General features: G+C 34.2%; 1 long non-coding RNA gene across 1 annotated transcript; it reads right to left on the bottom strand.

Annotated features, from left to right (window-relative positions):
• Positions 1–4,213: 4,213 nt before the first annotated feature.
• Positions 4,214–4,859, bottom strand: LOC139906000 (uncharacterized). Its single transcript, XR_011781192.1, has 3 exons — positions 4,787–4,859; positions 4,593–4,732; positions 4,214–4,530 (listed from the first exon to the last, which is right to left on the bottom strand). It is a non-coding gene; the product is annotated as an uncharacterized lncRNA (long non-coding RNA).
• Between the last annotated feature and the right edge of the window lie 9,466 nt (positions 4,860–14,325).

Below are 14,325 nucleotides of genomic sequence, written 5' to 3'. Positions count from 1 at the left end.
GAGATGAGGTCCCTGAACATCAAAGATATACAAATGTCATAAACAGATATGAATTCAATGCTACCATGTGGAGACTGTTGCGTCTTGACGAGGGAGAGACACAAACTTATTTTTAATAGGAGAGATCCAGGATGACCAAGAGACATGAGGAGAAGAATTCACGTGGAGGAATAATGTAACACTGTTTATAAGATCATGTGTATTCTAACTATACTCTAATTTATTTACACAATACGAGACTATTTATAATACGTAAAACACAGTACTTATAATACATAGACGAATATACAAGAAGTTAAGAACATGTAAGGAAATATTAAATACATAACATCACCCCCAAGCACCAAATCCATGGCGGTGCTTAAACAGGTTCCTCTCCATGAACAGCAGCCTATAGATCCGTTCCATCCATGTCCAGGCGCGGACAAACCGTCTGTTCTTGCACATAGAAATTTTATCTCCATAGACGTGCCGTGCTCTCAGCACGCGCACCGGAGAAAGGAGGACAATACTCCTCTTAGAGGTTTTAAGGACCCGAGCACCGTGCTCGTCCCTGGGAGACAAACCGTTCACCCTTATTGAGGTTTTAAGGACCCGAGCACCCTGCTCGTCCCTGGGAGACATACCGTTCACCCTTATTGAGGTTTTAAGGACCCGAGCACCCCGCTCGTCGCTGGGAGACATACCGTTCACCCTTATTGAGGTTTTAAGGACCCGAGCACCGTGCTCGTCCCTGGGAGACAAACCGTTCACCCTTATTGAGGTTTTAAGGACCCGAGCACCCCGCTCGTCCCTGGGAGACATACCGTTCACTCTAATTGAGGTTTTAAGGACCCCATCACCCTGCTCGTCCCTGGGAGACATCTTGCTCGATGTACCCTCATCCAACTCGGGATGATCCAGAGGAGAGACCGTTCCACATCCATTAACCAATGATGTGAACGGTAGAGTACGAACAGCAGAGAACCAAAATTGCGTAGGACTAAATCCATTTTTAATTATGTGGTCCCTGACCCGGACACATACTTCACTTCTTGAAAGTGACCAAGGTTCTCTTCCTTCCTCCACGAGGGCCAAACATAGGCAGAGTCCATATTGCTCCGCCTTCCGCAGACGAACGAGCGTTCTCCCCATCGACAAAAAAGGGCTACCCAACTCCAACAGGGCTAGCTTCGCCGACGATCCCACAGCAAGGAGGTCACGTGATCCTGATCCCATCCTCGTCGCCAATGTTGTGTCTTGACGAACGAGAGAGTCAAACTTCTTTATAAGGTGGAGAGATCCAGGATGACCGAGAGAAATGAGGAGAAGAATTGACGTGGAGGAATAATGTAACACTGTTTATAAGATCATGTGTATTCTAACTATACTCTAATTTATTTACACAATACAAGACTATTTATAATACGTAAAACACAGTACTTATAATACATAGACGAATATACAAGAAGTTAAGAACATATAAGGAAATATTAAATACATAACAGAGACGCAGATCAATATATACGGATGCTTCGAGAAAGAGACCGATCCAAATCATTCTAATTGTCTACGAAGTCATTAATTTGATGCATATATCAATATTATGATTAAAGTTTATCACAAAACTATTTAAATCAGTTATTTATTCTTCTTTCAGCCGAAGATATGAGCAAAGTTGATAATTTTGTGGAGGAAAACGCGTGCGAGGAGGAGGGTGGGGAAGGGGGGTGGAGAAAGACTTATGGTGTCATTGTTTAAAATACTGATGTGATTATCATCTGCCTGATTTATTATGATTTTTGAGGGTATAACGAAAGTATTTATTAGCAAAATGTTTAATGAAGATATATATACTACGTATAATTGACTTAGACGTTTTTTATCCATTACAGTAGATTTGAAAACGTTACATTCCATGAAATTGTAATTCATTATGAACTATATATTCAGAATAATAACTAATATATGTGAAGTTCCAAGTTTAAAAGAAGGCTTAAATCAAATATAATCTACATACTAAAAAATAAACTATCATACATTTATGTTAAATAAACAAAATTAAACAATTGTAATCATATAACTGATAATAACAATAAATTATAAATACAGAATATTGAAATAATAGATAACCCAAATAATATTTTCTTTTTCTAACATGAATTCAGTTAAATATGTCATAACTTTAAGTTGCTAAACACAAACAGACGTGGAGTTTAATCAAAAAGATCATAACCCTTTTTTCCTAATGTGGAAGTTGCTATATACAATTGTGCAAATGATAGATATATCTCAACGGATGAGATCTAAATAATTATTAATAATAAAGTAAATGTCAAAATCATAAAATTAGACAATAAAAAAATATTAGAATTAAATTCATCGTAAAGATTTAGTACAAAAGCTAATTATTGTAGTAATGTCCGGTGATATTACTCCTTATTAAGGGTGTCAAAAAATATCCCCCCCCCCGTTATTTATGCTTGTATAACAGCATACTATTATCATGAAGGATACTCACAATTGCTAATTATAATGCTACATCCAATGTAACTACCCCCGTTGATGTGACCATTTAAGGAGTTGTTTTTCTTTTATGAGTTTTCTGAACACCTTTTCTTGGGGCTTATCAACCATAGCTAATCCTTAACTGATAAAAAAGTAATATTTATTGAATATGTAATATTGGAAAACCCAATGATCATACCCAAGTCTTTAAGTGAAGAAACTAATGTCCGACAAACTAGTTGCGAATCATTCAAAGCTACTCCCCCCGTTGTTGTGACCATTTAAGCACTTGTTTTTGCCATTTAATGAGTTGTGTATAATAACTCTTGATAATTTTAGCCGAAATAGAATCATATTTTATGATCAGATTTTAAAAAAATGAATAATTTCTGTTAGATGGTACAAAATTCAGCGTTCCATTTCGTAATTTGGTGTGGATGACTCTAAACATGCTGAAAATTATCTTAACTTCACAAAGGACATAATTACCAGCATCCTCCATTAATTAATGATGGTTCCCCGGGAAGGGAAGAATTTACCCGTGTATTTCTCCATAAATTTTTTAAACGTAGGATGATTAGCAATAGATAAGTTTATATGCAATAAGTATCTTTGTGAGATCAAAGTTAGTCTGACTTGATGTATTCATCGTTAACTTGATTTAATAGATGAATATCCATACTCTTGATATGAGATGAGGATAATGAGTGGTGTGTAATTCTAGACAGGGGACTAAGCACATTGATATCGACTAATCCGACAAGCCATCTGTTTCTCATCCGAAAAGTATTTTCAAAATTCCTGGGTCTCCATTTTCAGAAATCCAGACAGAAGGCGACGTTATTTTAGGCATTTGATTCAGTTCCATATCGACTATCAGTATCTAATATTATTTTAATATTGAATAATAAAGGCGGGAATGATAACGTTCTTGATAGAAGAAGATGTATAAAAAATTTAATCAATGATGCCATAAGTATTTCTTCTCTTCTCCTCGCACGCTTTTGTATTCTTACCAAAATTATCAATCTTACTTATGAGTATAGTTGATAATATTGTAGAGAAAAACGCGTGCAAGTAGGAGGGGAAAAAAAAAGACATATGGTATCATTGTTTAAAATACTGATGTGATTATCATCTGCCTGCTTTATTATGATTTTTGAGGGTATAACGAATGTATTTATTAGCAAAATGTTTAATGAAGATATACTACGTATAATTGACTTCGATGTTTTTTATCTGTTACTGTAGATTTGAAAAAGTCACACTCCATGAAATTGTAATTCATTATGAACCTTATTCTCAGAATAATAACTAATGAAACGACAAAGTAGAGTATTTGAAATATATTTGAAGCTCAAAGTTTAAAAAAGAAGGCTTTAATTAAATATAATCTACATAATAAAAAATATACCATCATACATTTATGTTAAATATACAAAATTAAACAATTGGAATCATATAACTAATAACAACAAATTATATATATAGAATATTGAAATAACAGATTGGTCCAAATAATATTTTCTTGTTCTGACACCGGAATCCAGTTAAATATGTCATAAATTTAGGTTGCAAAACACAAGCGAGACGTGGAGTTTAATCAAAAAGATAATCATCCCTCTTCTTCATGTGGAAGTTGCTATATGCAATTGTGCACAGGATAGATATATCTCTACCAATGAGATCTAACTAATTATTAATAATAAAGTAAATGTCAAAATCATAAAATTAGACAATAAATATATTAATAAAAAAATGTTAGAAATAAATTCATCGTAAAGATTTAGAGCAAAAGCTAATTATGTAGTAATGTCCGGTGATATTACTCCCTATTAAGAGCATCAAAAAAGATTTTCCCCCCGTTATTTAGGTATGTTTATATAACAACATACTATTATCATGAAGGATATACACAATTGTTAATTATAATGCAACACCCAATGTAACTACCCTCGTTGTTGTGACCATTTAAACAGTTGTTTTTGCCTTTTATGAGTTTTCTGAACACCACTTCTTGGAGCCCATCAACCATAGCTAAGTCTTAAGTGATAAAAAAGTAATATTTATTGACTATGTAAGATTGGAAAACCTAATTATCATACCCAAGTCTTAAAGCGAAGTAAGTAGTCTCAGACAAACTAGTTGCAAACCATCCAAAGCTACAACTCCCGTTGTTGTGACCCTTTAAGCAGTTGTTTTTGCCCTTTACTGAGTTGTGTATCATAATTCTTGATATGTTTAGCTAAAATAGAACCATATTTTATGGTTAGATTTAAAAAAAAAATTGAATACTTACTGTTAGATAGTACAAAATTCAGAGTTTCATTTCGAAATTAGTAAATACTTTGTACTTTTTACTGATAACTTGATCGTCATTTCGTGTGGATGACTCAAAACAAATTTATATGTATTTCTATAAATGACATCAGTACCAACATCCTCCATTAATTTAATGATGGTTCCTTGGGAAGGGATAGGTTTACCCGTGTATTTTCTCCATAAACTTTTCGAACGTAGATGATTAGCAATGGATAAGGGTATATTACATGTAATAAGCATCTTTGTGAGATCAAAGTTAAAGTCTGACTTGATGTATTCATCGTTCACTTGATTTTATAGATGAATCTTGTTATGAGATGAGATTATTGAGTGGCGTGTAATTCTAGACAGGGGACTAAAGGCATATTTATATCGACAAATCCGACAAACCATCTGTTTCTCATCCGGTAAGTATTTTCCAAATTCCTAGGCCTCCATTTTCAGAAATCCAGACAGAAGGCGACGTTATTTTTTGCATTTTATTCAGTTCTCTATCGACTATCCCCATCTAATATTATTATATTAATATTGAATAATAAAGGCGGGAATGATAACGTTCATGATTGATAGAAGAAGATGTATATTATTTAATCAATGATGCCATAAGTATTTTTTCTCTTCTCCTCGCACACTTTTCTATTCTTACCAAAATTATCACCCTTAGTTATGAGGCTTCGTGGTGTTTCTCATACTCTATTGCTTTGATATAATTGATTTATTCTAGGGAGGCACCGATACCCAATTTTCAGCCGATTCTGATACTATCTTTATGGACGATTCCGATACTGATTCCTTAGTATGCATAAAGTAACTTTATAAACAAATAACAAAAAGGTTTGCCTCTTTTAATTTTTAACTTTATATCAGGGAATATAGATATAAATATATCAATAATGATTATTTGTTAATAAATTAAAATTTAAAAAATCTAATTACTCTCCTTGCTCAGGATTCTATTTATTTATGGTTAAATCATATATATTGCCGCTCATCTGAAAAGTCTTAAGCTTTCAATGGATAAAAGTGGCTATGATGAATATTTACAAGCAAGTGCGGATGAATTGTAAAGTTATAAAATATGAGCTTTCCACTATGAAAAGGGATTTGAATTTGTATCCTCTATTTTATATTTTAAATAAATTGGTATTTCATTATTGATAGTATTTGAAGGTGAAAGTATTTTTTTCTTTTATTTTCTGCTTTTTTCCCTTGTTCGTTTTTCGAATTTCTCTTAAGACTTCAGCCAAACAAATTGTGATATACCACTCAGAATTAACCATCCTACGACGCTCAAGTGGAACAGTCGGCACATGACCAGTTTTGCCGAAGAAACAGGCGACCATTTGCTTCGAAGTACTTCTTGTACGAACAACTTTCGTTGGATTTGGCTCGTCTTCGAAGACCCACATGCTCGATTGTTGTTTTGTTTCGGGCTCATATCCATAGATCCATGATTCTTCAACTGTGACGATTTTATAAACTTCTTTTGAAGCACCGCGAGCGTATTTTTTCAAGATTTCTTAGTACCAATCGACACGAGCAAGTTTTCTGATACTGAAGTATTTATAAAATCTTAGCATACCTCCTCTCTTTTTTTCCTATTAGGGAGGCCAAACAGTTTCTTGGAAGTTGGACCCCCTTCCTTTGGGTCTCTGTTCTTCTGTATTATCCGTTCTTTTGGGGAGTGGTGTATCCTCCCAGAATTTTCTCTTCTGGAACTTAATTCCTTTTATGGCATTATCAAGGGACCCTTCCCCCTCAACCAGTTCTAAAATGGCCTTTATCAAGTCCTTGGATAGCAGAAAATTGAGATACATGTCATCATAGGAACTTTCAAGACTTATACTCTTTTTCTATGGGTCCTTAAAGTGATGGAGAATTGCCTTGATCTTTTTGCTCCTAAAACTTGTTTCGACTCTTCGCTCACATTGAAGAAAGTCCCAAAGAAGACCTACCTTCTTTATTAGCTGAGTGCCTTGGCTCCATAGCTCCGTGGAGAGATCAGACTTTAACAAATTGTTCAGTTTATTTATTTATTCCCATGCCCCATGATGGGCCGAAGACTTAGCCAGTGGCTCTTTGAATTTTCGAGATGATCCCAAATAAAAAATTCCCCTCTGGTCTTCTTAATTCTGTATTTGCTCCGACCGGCTCCAAGGCATGATGATTTTCCTTCCCAAGATGGACCTTGTCCCCGACGAAAGATTTGTAATCATTGTGAGACAATACCACCTCTGGAGAGAACACATCTTCCTGAAGGAGTTTGATGGAGTCCTTTTTCAGGAAGTAATTCGCAGAATTGGAACCCCCCGAAGCACTTCTGATGGAAGAAAACCTCTGTATTTTGTTCTACTTATTTCTCCGATAATGATTTTAATTGCTCTTGTACGAGAGGAAGGAGCGAGGGTAACAAATCGGATTTATTGGTTGAGGAAGAAGTACTGGTTCAGAAGACTTCTCCTTTGCCAACGTTCCTACTTATTTTATAGGTTTTCCCTGGATCGGACAGCCTCCAGTATCTTCCCCAACACTGTACGAGCCTTCTTCGTTCTACAATGCTAATTCCTTCTCCATAATTTTTCCAGGGTTCGCGCAAAAAGTATATAACAAATAATAATGAAGTAAGTTTTAACGATAACCGAATTGACACATTGAGGAAAGAACATGAAATGACTTGCAAAAATGCTAGAAATAATAATACTTCTTGCGGACAAAAAAAATAAATTTTGACCTAGACATTTTCCAGCTATTGATGACCTCAATTCGCTACTTGGTTTAATACTTTAGTTCAAACCACAGAGAACAAAATACATAGAATCATACATTACTAATATATTTCACTTTTTGGAAGATGCTCACTCGATGTCCGGAGGACGGGACTTAGCTTAGCTAAAGAAGATATTTATAATATGGAGTGTTGTTAACCCACTAATTTGTTTTTCGAGTTCAAAGACGATTGTTTATTCTTCTTATTTTTTCAATATCATTAATGTAAAAATGTATATTTTATAATTAAACCATGAAGTCTACGTCAAGTCTAGAGTCCAAGTTCCCACCTCTAATAATAATTGACCATTGAATTTAAAATTATACATTTGATATTATAATAACAATCAATAAATCATAAATGTATAATTGAAAACTCCAGCCTCTTCTCTTTGGTGGGAAATTCAAAAAAGGGAAAATCAAAGAATAAAATTTTAGAGTGTAAGGCGTGCTTCATCATTCATCCTCTTTATTATAATTTATATTGCAGTCTAAGTCCCTAAGAAAAATAATAAAGTGACGGCATAGGAAAAACGACAACTTGCGATAAAGGATTAAAACGCTTCACCATTGTATCGTATCAGGCCAACAATCGCGTTTTCTTACTTGGCTTAAAGCTTTAAGGCGACAAGATGTCCAAAATGTTGAGTAATATACTCCCTCTTACTGATAGGTACGTTCAAACAAATGACGTCACAGTTGATTTTTAATAATATACAATTATTTTAATTAATCGCTCTTATATTAGATTCGGCGACGTCTTAGGTTAGAGGCATCATGACTTGAATTCATTTCGGAGCTGGAATAATTGGACTCAAAAGCGTGATAACTTCAAATCAGAAAAGGTATGTGCCATGGATATCTAAGGATCTCTATGCAACTGGGATGACAAGAATGTTGTCGAAATTTAGCTCCCTCACATAACCCTGATTTCATCATATACCTATTTTTACCTCCAAAATGAGAGCCTACTGAAGTAGAGTTTTTGCCTCGCAAAATATCAAATAATCAAATGCTGTTGTTTAACACTAGAAGGGCCGCGCTATTATATCACCTTAGGAGACCATGTAATGTTATTTTGACATGACCCCTATAAATTTTGTTATTTAAAGAAATATATAGTCTAAGCTATTATTTTAATTACATATGTTGATGATACTTTGCAACATTGAAAGATCAAATAACAAGATACATATTCATAGTTGACTCATTCTATGAATTGGTTACTTTTATGTACAATTTAATGAAGTACTGTAATTCATATGAATTACCCACATACATTTTGCTCAAAGTAAATTTTCAATATGTATTAACACATTGACAAATTACATTCCTTACAAAATATTCATATACTTCTACAATAATAAAAATAAAATCCTTATATGACACTCATTGACCAGAAACTGGTTTTCCACATTGTTTACATTTTTTCAAGTTTTATTTCTTGAATTTCTATTACATTTTACTTGACAACATACTCTGTTTACGATTGCAGATGTAGAATCAGGCTGGGTTTCGGATTTTTGATCAGATAGATGAGGTTTTACTAGATTTTGTAATTCGCAGATCAATTTTAACAAATAATCACATCGTGTAGTTTTATCACATAATTAATTGCAGCTAAGTCAAGACATTGTAGAATACTTTCAATGGCCAGTGTCGTTAAGATACTTTGGTTGTGTATAAATGCGCTTTTTGGTCCATCACATCTACTTCATATTTTGTTTGCTTGTAATATTAAAGACTTCCAGGCGTTTTCTTCTTGTTTTCTGACCAAGATACAGTTTCATGTACTATGCTCAAAAGTAAAACATTGTTGGACAGCTTGCGTTGATAAACTGTTAAGCTTGTGTTTTGGTTTTTTTAGTAATATCCTGGAGTACAGCAGAGTTTTAATTGATTTTACTTCAATTGGTATCTCTCTCCTGATCTTGTTCATGGTTCCAACGATGCTTGTCTTCTTAGCTTTCAATTGCTTTGATAATCTCAAAGAAGTGAAGAAGTTGTTTGTGGTAACATTTTGACCTTTTCCAGCAAATGGTTCGATAAATGTGAGGACAACATGACTTGGCATTGATTCGTTGCCTGGGCGAGGACCCTCTTTTCCTAAATAAGGATATCCATTCAACAGATATGTTGTTTTGCTACCTACGGCCTAGCAGAATTTGATTCCAAATTTGTCTGGCTTGCTTGCAATATACTGTGTGAATAGACATCTTGTTTTAGTAGAAAATAGCTGCTCATCATCAGTTATGTTTGATTGGGAATCTAGCATGTTTACAGTTTTTAATAAATCTGTTCCACACATCAGAAAAAAGAGTCAACTTGTCATTCTTTAGTTTTTCACTTCTGGTTGTTCTTATGTCAAAACGTATGCACTTTATTGATTCTTTATACCTGTTTCGAGACATGATTTCGCCGAAAATTGGTGGTCCCTACATCTTCGACCAAATATAATCTACAGGTTGCCCTTTCGCTAGAAGTCCACGAGCATACATCACAGCCAGGAGTCCATATATTGGTATTCTTCGATACTTGTTATAGACAGGCCTCGACCTTAGTGTATTCAATTATGGTATCAACAATGAATTGTAAATAAAAAATAAAATGCACTATTGGTATCTCCTCAAGCAGCAGTCAATTGCAGCAGGATAAAGATTTTAATCTACTACTACCTTGGTATACCAAACTGGCAATAAAATTTCTTTCTCACCTCCATGTATTTTTTTCTCTATGGGTGTGTTCGATAAGAGATTTATTTGTTTTTGTTAACAATTGTACGGGCTATTTCGATCACATCACGGCGTATTCAATTTAGGAAAAAATTCAAATTTATTTAACTAATTGTATTAATACCTCATATTATAGTATTTTATTTTCATTTCAGACAATACTAAAAGTCTTAATTTTTACCCTCGGACGATTATGACATTAAAGTAGTTATTTAAAAAAAGATTAAAAAAAATAAATTATAAACGAGTAAATGAATACAGACTCATTCAGTTACTTTTATGTATAATATCAAAGTAACAAGACGTCTTTTATTTTAAAAATTTTAAGGATTATTTGGTGCGCACGTATTTGTAATTATAAGTATCCACCAAAAATTAAATCTCCTCCACTGGAGACACCACTTACGAGCCTTCGAGTTGACTTTTATCCAATTAGAAGAAGCGGATCTATCCCTTTTCCATTAAACGCCCAATATATTAACTGTTGACGAACGCAAGGCACCCTATCTTCAAATTGGAAGAAGGATGCCAGTGTCCTATACAGAGGAAACTAAAACATTTGGAACAAGATGCCTGGCATGGGATATACAAGTTTTAAAACCTTTGATTCGCAGGAATCCAGGCACCTAATTCTTTAAGATTGCCTAGATTAGAACATACATATTCAAAATACATTTAAGCTTTTCTTCCTGAAAGTAGCATACCTTAGCCGGGACAAGAATCTCCTCATAGTTTTTTTATATAACATCTTCAATATCATTAGTTGTAATATCTTCATTTGGAGAATGTTTTAATACATTTTTCTCAAAACAATGGGATTTCCGTTCTCATCTCTTAAATCCCCTAAATTTTTTATCCGCAATTTGGATAATAAACTCATTAACCAAACGGACTCCAATATCCATTTCCTTTTTAAGTTCCTAAACAATGATATTCTTAAAACCAGGGCAAACTTCAATTCCCTTAAGAACACTGGTCTAGTTTTAAAATCTCAAAAATAACGTTCTCAACATCCTTCTTAGTAGGCCTATTTGGATAATAATTGCCTTCGATAATAAGTCTACTTTTAACAGCCTGAATGACTAAGTTTTTTTTTCAGAGCCTGCAAACAATTTGAGCAAGGATAATTTCCATCAGATGACAAGCTCATATTTATATAAAAATATCATAATTTTTTCCTTATCAATGCTAAATTGAAATTGGCAAATACGATCATTCTTCCATGGGAACTCAGTCAAATACTTGTATCTTACGCAAAACAATTTTGATTACAGATGTAGAAATTATCGTGTTCTTACATCAAAACAATCATAATCTCCTGTATTTTTACAATTTACATCTAGCTTGCCAGAAAGAGCCCCTCTCTTGTCAGTTACTAACATTATTTCCACCCTCCTAGAAGCTTGAATAAAATTTCAAGCCAGTTTAACGTAATTTTGCGTGTCTTTGTCAGTATTTTTTATTAGTGAAATCCTTTTATCTATTTTTCTTGCTATGTAATGATCTACTGAGACAAGTAATTTATGGATTTTTCGTAGCTCTCATTCTCTGACGCTTGATGTCATGGTCTGTCAATTTTCCATACAGTTTTAAAAAAGGCCGAAGGGACGACCTCCATGTTCATGAAGAAATGCCCATCTTGATAAATTCCGACTCTGTCGTGTACTGCACCAATTCTGGATTAGCCTCCGGAATGGCCAGTGCACCACAGTTAAAAGGGCTTAGTGGAAAATTAGAGTCCATTAAGCTTTTAAACTTGGCAGCATTTAAGCGAGCTTCATATGAGAAAAAGCTCTTCCCTAGACAAATCTACAACTTCTGCTGCTTGGTAGAAATTTATATGGCTTTGTCCAATTCTGGCACCTACCTTCAATGGTTCGCAAGGTGCAGAAGGTGGATAAGGTATGGAAGGTGGATAAGCTATGGGAGGTGGATAAGGTATGGAAGGTGGATAAGGTATGGAAGGTGGATAAGGTATGGAAGGTGAATAAGGTATGGAAAGTGGAGAAGGAACAGAAAATGCAAGTAAAACGGCAGGTGCAGAAGAAACGGAAGGTGAATCAGAATAATTGTTCATAGTGAAAAATTATTTTTCTTGTCTTAGTTATACAACTAGTTACAACTTTACCACATTCAGAACTAAACTGAAGATGAATTTAGATTTGTGAGGCTCGAAAATGAAAAGTAGTATGTTGCAAAAAATTTTATAACGCTGCAACATTGTATCTCCTGTAGCTAACAGTCGCGTTTCGATAATTTGTTTAATGTTTGACAAAGACTAACTTGCTAATCCTCTTCTCCTTCATTTATCTAATTCCTTTTTTAAAAATTTGTATTTAATAAACACTTTTCTTTTCTCCGTTCGTTTAATAATTCGTTTAATTATGTTTTTTGGAAAAAAATTTTTTTGATGCATTTTCAAATCAACAAATCATACTAAACTGTACGTACGTAAATTAAAATTTTGAACAACTTTAATTTTATGTCTAAATCTCTTTCCGTTATTTTAAATAAATGCAGTTTTATCATTGTTTCTAAGCCGGACGAACATCAAGCACACTCATAAATTATTTTAATTATATAGGATTATTATAATAATATACAAAATGATAATAGTATAAATATATAATAACAATAAATGGATTTGTATATTCTTTTAAAAGTCATATCCTCAAGATTTAAAGCAGTGCCGACTTTACTTTGTATACTAGAGATACATCTTGCACAGGTTCCTGGTTGTATTTAAAAAAAAAATTGAAATTACAATTTGATTATAGATATTTTGCAGGTCTCCCTCTTTTCTTTTTAGAATGACTTTCCACCTGTTGAGGCATTAAAGCCTCATCACCGTACGGGGTTTAGTTTGCGAATTTTGGGCTCCAAAATGGGTTTTTTTTCCGGCGATGATCGTCCTCCTTCATGCGGGTTCCACAAATTTTCCTTTATATTCCCCTTTTCAGAGGCAGGAGACTTCTGCCTTTTATATGATATATCTTTTTTTCTAGGTAGCCTTTATAAGAAGTTTAACATCCTCTAAATATTCTTCACTCGACTCCTCCAGCAGACTTGCGTACTTTTCGTGCCACCCGAGATGATTGAATTCTTAATAGACTCAGTATCATCTTCCTCAACTTCGAACGTTACAGCTCTCAAATCAGTTTGTAGGTTTTCTTCACGGGGTATGACAAAATTGTTTACTTGCGCTCCATCAATCTTTTCAGGTTCCCTCTCCGAAGGGTACCCTTTGTATTCTTTTATGGATACCTTAGAACCTTCACATTTGATCATTGAGTGCCCAAATCTGAAGCAGTTACTACATTGCTTACATGATTGATCAAAAACCAATTTGATGATACTTACTTTCGCAGATAAAAGTTGAGGGATTTCATGAGGATCTCCCGTTACTTCGAGCAGGAGAGCCCCGAACAAATGGTTCTGATAAGCTTTTTTGATTTTTCGTTGATCTCACAGGTGCAGCCACAGACACTTGCAGTTTTCAGTAAAGAGCTTCAAATTTGAAACTAGTTCGACCTCCGATACTTTGGAAATGTATCGTAGAGCTTGGATTTTGAATGAACGGTTTGTTAATTTTTCAAATGAAGATTTTAAACCTATGACAACAATTTTAAATTTTAAACCTGTTGACGTCTGTTCGTAGTCCAAGGGAAGAGTTAAATTTGAGAATTTTTGTATGATATTAATAGGCGTTTTTGTACACACTATTACCCAACTGTGTCCCATTTCTACACTTATATGTGATAGGTCATAGGCTGGCATTCCAAGTTTATTGATCGCTACTTCGGCTACGTCGTAATCCAGAAAAACGTCCTCCTCTGGAGTACTGGCATATAAGTATTTTATTTGTATTTTAAATAAACACCATAAAGAAGCTTTTGGCTATTACGGAATCGAAGGGGCTGTTGAAATTTTTTCATTATTTCCCGATGAAAACATGATCTGAAATGTTTTTAGCCCCGATCGAGGAAAAAAGATGGGTGAGTTTCCTCCCCCCCTTATC

This window comes from Lepeophtheirus salmonis, chromosome 7 (genome assembly GCF_016086655.4).
Source record: "Lepeophtheirus salmonis chromosome 7, UVic_Lsal_1.4, whole genome shotgun sequence".
In the NCBI taxonomy this organism is placed as follows: Eukaryota; Metazoa; Arthropoda; class Copepoda; order Siphonostomatoida; family Caligidae; genus Lepeophtheirus; species Lepeophtheirus salmonis.
This window is presented reverse-complemented; position numbering and strand designations above follow the sequence as displayed.